Source organism: Neofelis nebulosa, chromosome 11 (genome assembly GCF_028018385.1).
Source record: "Neofelis nebulosa isolate mNeoNeb1 chromosome 11, mNeoNeb1.pri, whole genome shotgun sequence".
Lineage (NCBI taxonomy): Eukaryota > Metazoa > Chordata > Mammalia > Carnivora > Felidae > Neofelis > Neofelis nebulosa.
In genome coordinates this window covers 12,644,272-12,661,173 of record NC_080792.1, presented here as the reverse complement: position 1 = coordinate 12,661,173, position 16,902 = coordinate 12,644,272, and positions in this window count along the sequence as shown.

Genomic DNA, 16,902 nt, shown 5'->3' with positions numbered 1-16,902 from the left:
CCCTACCACTGCTTCCTCTGAGACCAGCTAGAACTAATCTCATTAAGCCCATTACCTGTTTGTGTCAATCACCAAAGGGAGTCCCAGACTTCCGGATTTCCCCTCACTGCACACATTTTAATTACTATATATCTTTGCATATCTTTAATATGTCTCCTTCTTCCATCTTCCCTAACTCCTAAAACCTCTCCAGTGAGCCCTCTGGAGTTTATGGTCCATCATAAATAAAACTCCCTGCTCTCTTCTCTACAAATTACCTTCCACTCACCCTCAATTAAACTTAAATCTCCCTGAAGGACGTGGCTTCCTCTACAGGTATTCAGGGGGCAGCTGTTTTGTCTCCCTGAGCCTTCACCCCACTGGGCCTGAATCTGGGTAAGTGTTCTCTTTCTCCTCACTGCCAACTGCAGGCTGCAGTCCCTCTATGGCACTAAAACTCTGTAACATTGATTATGAGGCCATTTGCTTTGACCACATGTCTCCCATCCCTAAGTCGGCTCCAACCACAATGGCCTCCTTATTTTTCTTCAGAATCACTGGAAAACTCCATTCTCAGGATCATAGTACTTCTTATTCCCTTCCTTATAACATGCTCTCAAATATTTGTCTAAGGTGGCCTGTTTCCTCTTCTTATTTAAGATTTTTTGATCCAATGTCAAAGAAAGATACCTCGTCTACAATATTTACAATAGCAAACCACCTTCTATGACATTACTTCTCATCCAATTGCTTGTATTTTCTCCATGGCGCTTGTTTTTGTTTATAGAACAAGTTAAGTTCTCCATCAAGTACTTAAACTTCAAAATCACTTGGGGTGCTGGGGTGGCTCAGTTGGTTGGGTGTGTGACTTCAGCTCAGGTCATGATCCTGCGGTTTGTGAGTTCGGGACCCTGTGTGGGGCTCTGTGCTGACAGCTGGGAGCCTGGAGCCTGCTTCAGATTCTGTGTCTCTCTCTCTCCCTCTGCCCTTCCCTGCTCACACTCTGTCTCTCTCTCTCTCTCTCTCAAAAATAAACATTAAAAACATATTTTTAAAAAAGTTTATAAACTTCAAAATCACAGATTATGTTCTTTACTGTTGTATAACCAGAGTCTGCTATATAATAGGTACTCAGTAGACATTTATTGAATGAATATGATAAATGATTTTACTGAAATTATAGTATTTTTCCCATCCAAAGAAGGATAAATTAAATATTCTTTTAAGAAAAATAGCATTGCTTTCTTAGTCAACATCTTCCTCCTGTTTTTTTCTTTCCGTTACATGTCTGATGTTCTGCTAAGAATTCACATGTGAATAAACCCCAAATCCTTACTTTGAAGAATTCCCTTTCCAGCTATAAGACAGAAATATAGACAGATTATGATGATAGCAAGGATAAATATTTATGAATACTTAGGTTTTAATTTTCTGTGGCAACTATGTACAGGATAGGTTTGAGGGGGACAAAAGCAGAGACTGGGAAAGCAATTAGAAATGTACACAATTAGCCAAATGAGAGACAACAGTATCCTCCGTTAAACTTCTTATTTGGAATGGGAAGGAGCAAACACATAGAAAATATTTAATAGACAAAATTGGGGAAAAAATAATTTTAATTATATTTAAAAAGCGAGAAAATACAAAAGACTACATGATAAAGAGATATTAGAGAAGTCAGTTGAGAAAGACGAGAAATTAACATTTCATCTGATGAATGTTGATGTCTACGTGAGACACTTAGAAGAATATATCCTGGACTGGGTTTCAATATAAAGTTTCTTAGAAAGTCTGGGATGAAAAAATAAATTTGGGAGCTCTCAATATGTGTGCAGTAGTTTAAGACTTAAAAATAAATGAGATGACCCAGGATAATATATGAAATCAAAATACAAGGAACAAAGAATAACACAGAGAACAAAAACTTGAACACTTGTAGAATCAAGAGAATAAAATGTCAGAGAGACCACTCCCCCAAAGAGTATAGTGCATCGTATTGTATAAGGCAAACCGAGAGATTAGACAGTGTCAAGAATGAAAAAATGAAAGTCGGCAGAATTCCCAAAAGCAGAAGAGCAGTTCAGTGAAGTCACAAATGACAATTTCATTGTATTCAAAATCAGGAGACCACCAATGACTACCAAAGCAGTTTCAGCTTGTTGGACGTAGAAGCAGACAGCATGCTGGGCCCTGGAGCACTGAATGTGCCCTAAAGCTGTAGAGGGCATGGCCACAAAGCTTTCATTAACTGCAGATGAGAGTGAGTCACAGATGGAGAAGCAGCTGGCTGCAAGATGCTAAGGGGGGGCTTAGGTATATTTAGAAGCTAAGGGGAAGAAGTAGACAGAAGAATGTTGAAGATGCAACGGAGAGAGCAACTGATAGCAAGTGAAATGCTCTGGATGCAATATTCAGAGGTGAGGTAAAAAGCTGAATTAAAGGGGCCAAGAGAGACCAGGTCTTAGATGTGGATGTAGACTGGCTTCTAGGACAGGGACTGCGTAGTTGATGTAAATTGACATTGGTAGTCTCTCTCTCTCTCTCCTTTAATTTAATAAAGGAGGTGCGTTTTCTGCTGATAATTGTAGGCAAAGGGTTTGAGTATTAAGTGAGGCATTTGTGGAAGCTCGGAACATTGCTAGAAGGGAATGGAAGAGAATGATAGTCTAAACAAGTCATCAGAACGAAGACACAAACCTCTTGGGGAAACCACCTGCATGGTTGTGTAATATCCACCAATAATCCTTAGTCATGCACAACTGAAGATGATATGGCAGGCACTGACATTGCTCCTAACTTAGATTTTTACTAGGAAAGTGCAGTAAAATGAACTAATTGCGAGGATGCAGGGCAAAGAGGTAGAACTGATGTTCTACCCCATGTTCTAGGTGGGACTGGGACGGAAGAGAGGCCAGCAGGAGTTGACAGAAGAGGAACAAAGGGATCAAGAATCTTTAAATTTCTTGCAACCCAAGTGTTGAAATGGTGCATATGAAATCATGGGAGATTTGGGAGGATGGGAATATAAGATTAGAGAGAGGATTCTTGGAATAGAATCTCTCAGGTATATTTTTCGCAGATGATTTTGCATTCAAGAAATTGAGAGGAAAAAGGGGAAATTTTATGAGTCTTAAGAATGTCCATGAGTTTGAGAATAGGTAGGGTTTTGAAATCAAAAGAAAATATAGAAATATCATAGTTTAATGTCTAGATAAGGGATCTGAGAGAGAAATAATTTGTTTGAGGGCACACAGATACTCAGTGGAAGAATCTGGATCAGAGCAAGATCCTTCTGATGGATACAATAGATTTTTTTATTTGTTTATTTTAATATTGTCTATTGTGATCTAATACTGGGGAGTATGTCAATATCTTCTGGTTCTTCCCTGGAATTCAGGAATCAAGTGCTTGAGGGAAGTCGTGGGTTCTTTGTGAATAATATGCCTTAGAGAAAAACAGGAAATGATAAGAAACAAAAATTTGCTTTTCTTTTGCTCGTAACTTCATTCTACATTCTTCATTAATAAAAATTCTCTCTCTCCCTGTTTGCAGAAAACTTTATAGAGGAGGAAAGTTGTAGGTTGATTAGAGATTTAGATGGAAGTTATTATTGTCTTTTATTGCTTTCAAATACAAGTCCAAAAGGAAATCTAATAAGTGTATTATTAAAAAAGGAAAATAACTTACATTTGCATATTGAATCGTGTGTACTTTTGGATTATCGCTGCAAATATTCCCCCCATATTTCCTATGTTGACTTAAAGCTATTCCAGACATTCAGAGTTGGGGTGCTGATATGCTGATTACTTATCTCCTATAAAAAAGAAAAGTCTACTTTGGAGGCAGTGTTTACAAGTGGTGCTGTGCACCAATTTGCACACATTATTAGCACTTTGGCAACAGGTGCCTTGTCTCTGTGAAGAACATAGAACAGGTGCCACAACTCGCTGAGCTGACTCCCAGAGTGGATTTTTGGTTAGCTTTCAAAAGACAAATAGAATTGCCTTCTCATCTCTTAAAGAAGGTAATTCATAAGCACACGCCAAATGACTGTGACTAATTCTATAAAATCAATTGTCATAAGGAGAAGTTCAGCACACTTTGACTCCTTGGTAGGGAGGGAGGTACTCTTTTATAGTAATCGTATGAATAATGTAATGTAATCTACTGCATCAGTAATGCATTTTGGCTGATACAGTTAAACTCTAATCCCATTAGACAACTATTATATATCAATTAGCTAAGTAGCTTTAAGCCCTAGTGTTTGAAAATACAATAGATGATAAACTTAAATCATGAAATTAATGGTAATACTTGTATTAAAAATTTTAAAGAAATATATTTATTTATTAGGTATTCAAGGCATATGAATTAAAAAAGTATTTGAGGTGGGTGATGCTCAGCTTGACATAAGACTTGGAATTTGGGAAGTCGAGGTCGAGGGAGCATGGGGATATGAATGAGAGAAGTATGTCTGGGGAATAATAGCTAATTTTAAATTAATGGAATACGAGATGTGTGTGAAGTGGTGATGGAGGCAAAGCTAAGGCAATATAGGAGGTAGGCAAGGGCATGGTCCCGAAGCACTGGTTGATTCGGTACAGAGTCTGGGTAGAAGTCAGAGTCTGGATACAGAGTCTGTACCTTCTGGAGAGAAGGCACAGAGGCATGGAAATTAGAAATATCATTATGCATAAAGGTTGAAGTAAAACTTGTAATTCACCAATAATATTCTCTGTAAATATCATGGAAACCATGGTGGAAGTATTACCTTGTATAATATGGTTCAGTTAGTGTCATTCTCCAACAAATGAAAATTCACAGATTTATCTCAAGGGCTATGCTTCTTGAAATGAAATCATATGGCTTACTCTCTGTTCTTGACCTATTTGATACTTTTTTCCAGTGTTTTAGACTATTAAATATTCTCATCACAGAAGACCTTTCCGATTGGCCTATGTAACAATATATTATCTAATCATTTCTTCAATGCCTTCTTCAAGCCTGGGCTTCTAGATGAATCTAATATTCCTCCTGCTCCTCCAGTAAATAAATCTGTTGACTCTCTGATAACCTCATTCTGGGCTACCATGACTTCCCCTGTCATAGCACATACTTCTCTTCACAGGGACAGCCACTTCCTTTTCTCTGTGCTTGTCAAAATCTACTCACTCGGGTCAAGCTCCAGGAACATGCTACTCTTTACTCGAAGATCTAATTAGCCAGGAAGAATCAGTCCTTCCCCTTGCTCCTACAGATATGTAGAACTCTTCATCCCAGGACTAGTATGGTTACTTTCTTTCTTAAATTACCTATCTGCCACTCAAACCTCCTACACAAGACGTTAGGTTATTGGGAGGTCAGGCGCTGGCAACTGCCATGTCCCCAAAGACATCTTTCTCGTGCAAGCGACAGTCTCTGCATCCCTTCTTCCCACACATCTAGGATCGTGAATCTCCACTAGCTATGCAGTCTAACCCCAGTGCTCAGGACTAGTTCTGAACAAGCCAACTTTCAGGCGTAATGCACGTAAGTCATACTGCAGCACTGATACATTCTGTTTTATACTAAAACGTGAAACTCTCCACCAGTTACTCTTAACTCGGCTACTCAGCTGATGCTTCCTCTATTCCTTTACCCTTGACTATCCTGTTAGTGTTCATGGCAAGGGATAATACCTTCAGGTCCTTTCGTCTCCAGCCAGGTCACCGACTGTTCAAGTTAGTAGAGAGTAGGTATTCAATAAATGTCTTTTGGATAAATAAATGAACGCAGTATGTGAAGGAATCAGTGAATGAACGATAAAGACTAGGTAGACACACGCACTGATTGTCATCGTCCTGCTAATAAGTACGCTCAAAGTATAGGCTCTTCAGGTACAAAATTTTTCCCACCATGGAGTTTTCTTCCTGATCACAGAGATGTATTTCTTTAGGAAAGACCTGCCAGCAAGACTCCTTCTATAGATAAACTATCCGGTACTCAATAATGCCACTAATTACGAGTATAAGCATGGCAATATAAACCTTTTAAAGCGTATGGGAGCCTTGAGATTATTTACAATTTATCCTTTACACAAAAGAGGCTCCTGAGAATAAAAACGGTCAAGCTACTTGCCTAAGTTTCAAGGAAAACTACAGTAGAATTGAGACAAAAGTCATGGTTTCCTAACTTATTATCCAGTGTGCCTTTCATTGTAAGTATATTTCCTTTATGGCATCAGGGATGAAGTCATTGAATATCACTTAATTTTTATATTTCCTGAATAGTGATTAAATTTTGTGTGTTATTACTGTGTCACAAAATTACCAAGAATCTTTATAAAGATGTATTGTCTAAACGGTGATTTTTTTTTTTTTTTTTTTAACATCACTCTTTTCTGGACACTAACAGAGCTTAATATGACATTTTTGCAATAAACTTTCTGGTCCTCCCAACAGCTTTTAAAAAAAAAGCAGTAAATGTAGAGTTAAAATTTCAAAGTAAATACTCTCTCAATTCCCAAGGCAACAACTTAAAAAAGGAAAACAACAGAGGCTATCGGAGGAGCCACTAAGAGGCCTGTTTCGTGGCCCTGGCTGAACTCTGCTCTTCCTCAAGTCTCTGGAGGAAGGACAGCCATTTGTGTTAGTGCCGTTGGGGTGAGACAGTCCCTGAGAGTAAGTTAGGGGACTGCTTTGGATGTTGCACTTTGCTCTTTCCAGCCCCTACGAGACTTCTTAGCACACTTGAAGAAGCAGTAACAGAAGGAATCAATTCAACTTTTGTGCTTGTAGAGCAGAGCCAGAGATAATACTTGGGTAAAAACATTTCGGCTTCACATCGCTAGGATTTATTATTGCACTCAATGCCGCTGGGCTGGCTTGGTGGAGCTGTCCTAGCAAAGTACCTCAGACTAGGTGGCTTAAACAGCAGTTTGTTTCTTCGGACCAGGGTACTGGATTGGCTCTGCTGGCGGCAGCAAAGATCCGGGGAATGTCGGACCTCAGAGTGCTCAGCCTCATGCCTGCCCACAACTATCCACTCCAAGGCTTGCACAACCATCCCTTCCCCCCAGTGCCCTTGCCTTCTCAGAGGAAGGGAGTCAGGGCAATGGTGGCCAAGCAGACTGCAGGGTTATTAAAACGTAACAGACTTGATTCGATGGGTTTGTGGTGTTGGCCAAAGACTGGACCTAAAAATGGCCCCTCTTCCTAATCTCTGCATCCCAACAATCCCAGGACCTGGAGAATTCCCTTGTCTGTTCCCCAGAAGTCATCCGTTTTCCCACTTCAGGATGAGTGGCAGTTCTTTTTCAGGAGAGAACTTTGTTACACCCTCCATCCGGGAAAATCCATTTTCCTTTAAAAAGCTGACACAATCCTATGAGAATCCTTTACTGGGAATCAAAGTCAAGCGCAGTTGGCAGAGCTATGTGACCTGAGCACTCCTGGACAAAATCACAGAGGAAGGCGACAACTGTAGAACGATGCCTGTGTGTGGAGAGTTCACCTCAGAAACCACAGAACTTGGGTGAAAAACTGCGTACACAGAAAAATCCATCTTGCTGTTAACATCTGAGAATCAAATCATATATACAATGTTCATGCAATGGGACAAAATCACTCTGATTTTCAATCAGAACTCCCCCAATCTGGGTAAAACGGATGAGTCGACCTACCAGTCACTCTGGGAACGCAGGGCAATGGCAGGATTTGTGCTTGGATTGTTCTTTCAGTACATTTGACCAAATGGCATTAATGTGATTTGAACTCTGGAATTCCAGCCAGAGCCTAAAAAAAGTCTTTTGCTCGGTTCCCCTGCTACCTGAAATCACCCAGTTGAAAATGCCTCCAGTTCTAATCCATTAAAGTTAACAACTTTCAGAGCCATTAGAGATAACAACTTCTTATGTCACAGTTTCTCCTAGTAAACCCCTGTGAAGAATTTATGTAAAAAGTGGATCCGAGGAAAATAAACAAATTCGAATCTTGTGACACACTGACAGGAGAGATGAGGGCAAAGTGCAAGGTCCAAGCTTGTGTGCACGGGCTGCTCCAACAGGAGTCTGACCGTGTCTTCTTTACTTCAGGATGAAATCCGCGCCTGGGAGTGGCAAGCCAGGCTTTAAGATGTGCACCCTTCTTCCTCTGGTGTCCACAATCAACTGGAAAATGGACAGAGAGCCCAACATGGGGGAGTCTGCAGTCCTTTGCTGGAAACTCATTCCTTCAGAGGGGTAAAGTCCCCTGGCCCCCCAACCTGGCCCTCCTCTCGGGGGCTCTTCAGAAGCTCTTCAGAAGCTCTCCAGGGTGGGGCTGTCTCTCCCTGGAATTTGCTTGCTCCAGGGCTTGATCTTACTATTTCTTATTCCTTTCCATTCTTCAGTGGTCAGAGGATACAGCTTCTGCCTCAGAGAACATACCCTCTCTCATCTACCACATCCCCTGCTTTCTTGTCCTTGACCCAATTTTACATCTTTCAACAAGACACCAAAACCCATAGTATTGTGAAAAAGATGGCCTTCCTTATGCTCTCCTTTAAATCTGCAAACATTCAGCATGTTTTCCTTTATACTGTCATAGAATTTTTTTTAGCAATTCAATAGGAAAATGGCATTTTTAGAGTAAAGGAGCACCTGTTTTTATTTCGAGTTCAGAAACAGTAGAAACTATTGGACTACAGAAGCAGAAATAGTTCATAGACACTGAAGCCAGGCTGCCTGAGAATCTATGACTTAATGGCCCTGTGCTTTGGACAGATCGCTGATAGGTCTGTGCCCAAGCGTCGCTGTCCCTAGGAAGAGGATGGGGACATTACCTACCTCACAGGTAGCAGGTGTGAAGCTCTGAGGCTGACACAAAGTTAAGAATTTCCTATTTCTATTCTGATGCTTTACATTTTAATTAATCCAGCGACTCCAAGCGAAATTGTGTTCATGTTGGCGAGACTCAAGAAAGAATCCTTGCGTCTAAGTTGGCTCGTCGAGTAGCTACCGACTTGTTAGTTCCAGAAGCAGATCACCTAACAATTATATTCATAGCCTATCTGAGAGAATCTTAGAGTCACTCTGGAATGGTGAAAAACAGACTAAGGGAATAACAGTGGCAAACGGAAGAGAACTGAACGTTTGAGAATTAGGAGGGCCAGTCAGAAAAAAGGCACTGGTATTTTTGAGTATCTGAACAGGAACGGAAGCAGAAGCCAACAAGGGAACCAGATGTGGCAGTCTTACTGAAAGCAATAGCAAATGAGAAAAGGTGTTTCTCTGGGGAAAAAAAAAAAAATAAATTAGCTTGCCTGCCAAAGCCATGCCTCTCTGAGTTCTAACATGGGAGCTTTTGGTGCTGGATCATGCAACAGTGCCTAGTAGGTCACTGGAGATGTCACTCTCACCTTTTTCTGTTCGGACACACATGCAGACTACACTTCTAAAATATGAGTACCTGCATGAGTAATTTTGCGTAACATTCATTTTAAAATTTTAGTGTGAAATAATTTCGGCTTACTGGAGAGTTGCAATTTTTATAATATTCTCTTAATCTGAGAATCTTCTGGTACCACAGTGCAGTGAATGAAACCAGGAAATCAGTAATAAGGCAATGCCATTCACTAATCAACAGGGCTGAGTTAATTTTGCCAGTTTTCCCACAATCAGTATAGCAACCTCCAGAAAACCAGCTTATTTTTGTTTACAAATTTTGGCTCTAGGGAGAGGAATCCCGAGTCCTCTGACTTGGTGGTTCCATTTTGTCTTTTAGAACTCTAACGCTGTGCTATCCAACCTGAAAAAGGGGGCTTCCTCCATCCAGCCCACTTTTGTCTCTCTTAGAACCAAGTGTTTTGAAGACAGGCCCTTCAAAACATGCACATTTTTCAGTGCCTTCCCTTTGTCTATATTTGATATCACTTGGTTTTGTGTTTTCAGACTTGAAGTGGATTTCATATTTCTGGCAGTGACTTTAGATCATCCCTTGACCCCATCATTATTTTCCCTCTTCTCTCTTCCCATAATTTTTTTTTTCTCCATTTGTCTTTGTTCATGGCACAGCCTGGCAGTGAAGTAGGGATGGGGTATGAGCAAGAGACAGCATGCGTCAGAATTAGGGATTTTTCTTTCTTTATGTACAGTTATTTAAAACATGGGTATTTTCTATCTTAAGTTAGGTTAAGGGCCCGGTTTTGTGCCGATGAACTCTTCCTTTCTTATTGTCCTGTAGTATTTCTCAGTTACCCAGGAAATCTCAGTATCTTTTTAAATAGATCATGGAGACACAGGTGGTAATATAGGCCCTGTGATCTTGTCTCCTATCATCTGGCAATATTTGCCTCCCGGAGGTGCTACGTGATGTGGACTTACGGAAAGAAGATTCTGCTAAAAATAAGGCAAAAATTCCTATCACATTCTCAAAAATCTCATGCCCCTCATACCACACAGAACCTTATTAAATTGTTTCATCATGTAGATTCAGTAATTTCAGGACGATATTAACAAAATGTGGGCAAACATAGTGTCATGGTTGAAAGTTAATTGCTAATGAAACAAAGTTTAACTTTGTTTTTGTGAAATTATGGGGAAAGGAATCTTATTCATTGTCAGAACTGCAAAGATATAATCATTTTAACTAGCAAAATCTTCTTTAAAATTTTTCACTACTTACTAGCTAAACAAACTTTCATTGGAACATTCCTTAAAATAGAGGATGCCTAGTTTTACAGACTGAATGTTCGTGTTCCCCCAAAATGCCTATGTTGAAATCTTAATCTGCAGTGTGATGATATTAGCAGGTGGGGCCTTTGGGAAGTGGTCAGTCCTGAAGGGGGAGCCCTCATGAGTGAGATCAGTGTCCTTATAAAGGAGACCCCAGAGAGCTCTCTTTCCTCTTCCTCCATGAGAGGATACAGGAGAAGTCAGCGGCCTGCAGTGCAGAGGAAGGCCTCACAAACCCCTATTCTCAGACTTCCAGCCTCCAGAAGAATGAGGAACAAATTTCTGTTGTTCATAAGCCACCCAGTCTATGGTAATTTGTTATAGTGCCCTGTGCTAAGACACCTGGCTTGCTACAAATAGTAAACTAGAGTTAAAAGTCAAAGTTCCAAGGTCTTTGTTCATATATACCACATATCTATAATTTTCTGTCAGATAATTTTTAATGTTAGCCTCAGAGACCAACAAGATTTATGACCTCACGTTTTTTGTGAATAGTTCCAGCAGTGGGTTAGGGGAACTCACTCGTAAGTGGACCGTACACATCCTTTAACTGTGGTTGATTTTAATCACCAGCTCAATTGGTGGTATGGCTTATCTGTACTTTAGCACCATTAATTTTCAAATCATGTCTATTGCACCATAAGGATGATAAAAGCTTAAAGAACTTGAAGTCATACTGAACATGACTTCAGGGTCATAAACATGTCAGGTTGACAACTCTACAGTCTGTCAAGCATTCTGATGCCAGCAAAGATCTTAAATCCTTCATCACCAACTATTTAAGTTGACACAGGATGGAAAGGATCCCAAGATCTTAAGTGAAGCCCACTATTAAACATCTTGATCTTAACCACTTTATAGATCCAGTTTGTGTTCCCAGCGTTAACAATTTTGTCTTTTCAAACAAAAGCTTCTCCCATTTATGTGCTCCATGTGACGTTAACTCTCTCCTTTTAAACCCCTGGAAAGAGGTTCTCAATAAGTCATCGTGCCTCTTTCAAGTTATATCAATATTTAAAGAAGCAAATTTCTTTCAGCTCTTTAGACTGGAAATGGCATTATATCAATTGTTGGCCTATGAGCCATCCCCTTATATATTTAGGGAGTTTTGATGGAAGAAGGAAATGAAGGTTCAGAATTTCAAAAGTTCTCTTTATGATTTAGCGTATATCCTCCAGATCCTTGATTCTCAGTGTTTCACACAATAACGTTTTCGGTGGTTTGTTTTAGTCTACTCATCACCATGGGTTCCTTCTTAATCTTGGATTCACATCCTCAGTTTTATTTTTCTGATCTTCTGCCCTATTGATTCTTTCTCTTGTTTCTTGTTATTGCTTTGCCAGAATCCATAGCCTTGTTTTAAGATGAAGTTTTAACCAAGAGTTCCATATGGCCTAGAAAACAGGATTGACTCTTTTAATTTATTCATTTATTGTGACCTTATTAATCAAACATGATGCGACATCCACTGTGATAGAAACTGAGGGTGCAGTCATAATCTCTGCTCTGAAGAGATTCAGTCTAGAGAAGTAGATAAAAGAACTCGAATACACTACGGAGAGTGGTAAGATTGAGGTGTGGACAAGGTGGGGTGCCACTACAGAGAAGGCACAGCAAAAAGAGAAGACCCTACTTTAGCTGAGGGTGGAGTCGGGGGGATGCAGAAAGCTTTACAAAGGAGGTGGCATTTCATCTGAGTCATGCAAAATTAATAGGAGTTTACAAAGCTCTTTCTCCCTATCTACCAACTCTTACTTTCAACAACAAACATCCTTGATTTTAAAACATCATTTTTTATCCTTTATGTCTTTCTCCTATTACCACCCTATTTCACTTTGTTTCTCATCAAGACTCACCTTCTTAAAAGAATAGTTTATATCTGCTCTATTTTCTTAACAACTGAGCACTCATCCATCACAGCTCTCCAGATTGTGCTCCAGCCACTGCACAAAAACTATCCGTCAATTCTCACAGATGACATCCTAATTGCCAAATTCAATACCGACGCTTCTTCCCTATCTTATTTGACCTTTCTGTATCATTTGGCACAAGCTACCACTTCCTTCTTGAAACTCTGTCATCTATTCACTTTCTTGCTATCATTTTTCCCTCATTTTCTTCATTTCTGGATGGTCACATAAAAGTTCTCCTTAGGTAATTTCTCTTCCACCTCGTACTATGGAAAGAATCCTAGAGGATACAGCGCTGTAGGGTTCCCTTCATTAATTAATTTGATACTTTATTTAATAACAGCTAAGTATTTGGTCCATAACTATCTAGAGCTGAAGGCCAGACCTGCATTTCTCTAGTGTACATGGCCCATCTGCAAAGACACCCTTATTTTGACATCAGGTGATCCATTTGCCAGTGTCTGTGAGGGGTGTCCTCTATGGATTCTAAGGATAAAAGAGGTCTATGTATGTGACTAGTTAACAAATTATATACCATTATCAAATGGGGTTATATTTGCTTTGCTTCTTCTGTTAATATTCCTGGCTGCCTTATGTGTTTGGCAGAGATAATTTTGGCTTATATTTATACTTGCTTTTATTAAATCCATTGGCTTTATAGTTCTTTCCTATTTGCAATATTTCCAGCAGCAACAGACTCAATTCCTATACAATCTTCGGTCATGTATTATTCACTCCCTCTTTGTCATTAAGAATAATGCTGAATTGGAAAAGGATGATGATCCATCCTAATAGTACCTCATTAAACACTCCTCCCCAACTGTATGGTGAGCTATTTATTCAGTTCCCGTGACCAGCATCCTCTTACCTACATTTCATCAATACTAACTTTAACCAGGCTGTCATTATTTACCAATTGCCCAAATTTCTTTCCTTCATTTTTCTCTTTAAAAAATAGAGCCATATAAAACCCATTATCAGTGGCTCATTGATTTTTATGTCCCTCCCTATTTGTTAGCAGGCCTTTATTTTCTCTGCTCTCTTTTTTTTTTTTTTTTTTTTTCCTTTCAACATTTAAAAACTCTAGTTGCCAGCTCGGTCTGTGTTTCCCTCTGTCAGTCCTCCTCACTGGAAGTTTCCTTTTTTCAGATTCTGTTAATTTCTTAACAGATTTTTGCTTGTTCATTTATCTTCTATCGTAAGTTCCACAGTAGACATTAAACTGTTGGAACGTAAGGGAAATACAATGTGCGTGCTTTTTAAGTGAGTGTTTATAAATTATGTCTTTTTAAGGTGATAATCACAAACGTTTTTCATGAGATTATCCCCCCATGTAACAACATGACAATTCTTATTTTCGGAAATATTAGTGAACTCCTGTGACATAAAAGGGGTTGGAGGAGCTGAGAATCTTCAGCTCGAGGAGCTACATTTTAAGAACTTTGCTTTTGCTTTTCATCTTGCTTCTGCAGCAAAGACTGTAGCCATTGATAATTACGTACCTAAGTGGTGGAGAAAAGGTTCTCTGCAAACCAACTCCATCTGCTGAGTTTCAAATCTTGTGCCGCTTTCATACTGTGTATTTAAATATTTTAATTACTAGTATCTTTCAGTTTTCATGCACTTAGGAATTTATAATACAAGGGGCACTACTACATGCATTAAATAAAACAATAATTACAGGGAATTACATGGAAGGATGTTCTAGAAGTTATCTGAATTCTCCAAAAAAATATTGCTTGCCTCTAACTTTGTATAGAAAAGAATTAATTAAGCCTTTCTTATAGCACATCGATATGAAAGGGGGGGAACCAAATCTTATAGCTCTATAAAAATTATATTCAGAAATTTTGATTTTCAGTTAAATGACAGTGTTCTTACATTTGATTTGCATCTCCTAAATCAGAGATACTTTTGATTTCTTTTTCTCTCTATACGCTTAATTGTTATCTAGGCCTTATTTATTGTAATACTACCTGCTTTTTCTGTATTAACAAGCTGAAAATAATTGTGGGCTAATGTTATTAACTGCTCCCCCCCTCCCCCATCTTTGAGCATTCTCTTTATGGTTCACAATATTTGCTGATTCCATTTATTTTGTTACTCTTACATGGCATGTGAGAACTTCTCATCTTATAGACAGCCACATTAAGGAAGGTTTCCCTAAGAAGAAAATGTGATATATACAGGAAAATTTAGAAAATTAAGTCATATCCAGCCTTAATAAAATTACTCCCACACACTTCATCCCCACAACCTCCAATTTTGACTTTTCATTTTTTTTTTTTTTTCCATTTTGGGAATAGATTTCTTCTGCAACTATCTTTCAACATTTTTGATTCTTATCACCTTCAAAACCGAATGAGGAATAACCAATGCTGAAATCTTTATCCCACAGTAATAACTAGAAAACAGAATGAAATATACTAAATAATTGTTTTCAGATACTGAATGACAGAACTAAACTGTGACTCTGAGTGGAAGGAAACAAAAGGAGTCCCCGTGGCCCTGGCTTTCACTGTGAATCTGCTTTCTGGACTCTAGCACAGGGAGAACAAACTCAAGTAGATCACAGAAATATTGCTGCCTTGAAGAGGCAGAGATCAGACACTGGGGAGGCTAAAGTGTCAGGTAATTATAGGGCACAGTGGCACAGAGAATGGAATTCTGCATGTAGAAAAGGAGATTAAATATTTATTGGGATCATCTAGAATATTTGATGAATACTGAGCTGTGCAAACACTGGTTCTAGAAGAAGCTATTCAACTTGGCCCTGTTCTAGAAGCAAGCTTGTTCTAGGAGAACTGGCGTAGAGCAATTATCAGGAAGCCTTAAGATACATCATTCCCAGATCTGGAAAGGGCTTAGAGACATTCAAATGCCAAGAAAGCAATAGTGGAGAGACTTAGTAAAACACTGGCATTAAGTAGAGAGACCAGAGTGGTCACACTTTGCTGGAAAAGATAAAGCAGCCCTGAAATAAAAGAATACTGTATATAAGTTCTGGAAAGGTCTAAAATGAATAAGTCTATCAACAAATACACTCAACTGCCTGAAAAAAGACGACACTATTCTACCTTTTTAAATAAGAATGCAAAACTTAGAGTCTTGATAATGTAATTACCATGATGTCCAACATCCTATAAAAACTGCTGGATATATGATGAAACAGTTAAATCTTGGCACAATTTAGAGAAAAATCATAAATAGAAATAGATTCAAGACTGACACAGTGGAATTGGAGAAGACAGACACAACTTTAAAACAGTATAAAAGACCATTGAACACCAAGACATTGACATAGAAACCATCCAAACTGAGAGGGAGCAAAAAGGCTGAAATACATAAACAGCAGTTCTGAGACACGTGTGATCGTATCAAAGGAGACAGAATTTGAATCTCAGCAAGTACACAGGTACGCAGAAATAAAATTGAATAAATAAGGGTAATATGTTTTGAAATTTGATGAAAAACTAACTTTCAGATCTAAGATATTCAATAAGGCACATGCATAATGTCAATGTTACATTGTAAAAAGAGCATGTAGGATAGAATATATATTTGTACAGTCATTCTTGGAAAATCCCATCTGTAAGCACAAAGTCAACGCACAAAAATCAAGTGTACTTCTGTATACCAGCAATGAAGATTTGGAAAACGGATGATTTAAAAAAAAAAAAAAACACACCTATAATAACTTAAAAATAACACGAAATGATTTGATAGAAGATAAAACTATATATGTGGAAGACCTGTACAGTAAAAACTACACACAGGCACCTACCTGGGTGGCTCAGCTGGTTGAGTGTCTGACTTTGGCTCAAGTCATGATCTCACCATTTGTTAGTATGAGCCCCACACTGGGCTCACTGCTGTTGGCCTGTCAGCAGAGCCTGCTTCGGATCCTTTGTCCTCCTCTCTCTGGCCCTCCCCCCAAAATAAATAAATACTAAAAAAAAAAAACAACCCACAAAAAAACTACACAATACTGTTGAGATAAATAAGAGGACCTATCTAAATGGAGAGACATACACCTTACCCTTGGATTGAAAGTGTCAATGTTCTTAAAATGACAGTTTTCTCCAAATAGATTAACTGACTCAAGGGCATTGCATTCAAAATGCTAGCAGGCTGGGGCACCTGGGTGGCTCAGTCAGTTAAGCGCAGCTTTGGCTTAGGTCATGATCTCGCAGGTTTGTGAGTTCGAGCCCCGCGTTGGGCTCTGTGCTTGCAGCTCAGAGCCTGGAGCCTGCTTTGGATTCTGTGCCTCCCTCTCTCTCTGCTCCTTCCCCACTCGTGATCTGTCTCTCAAAAATAAATAAA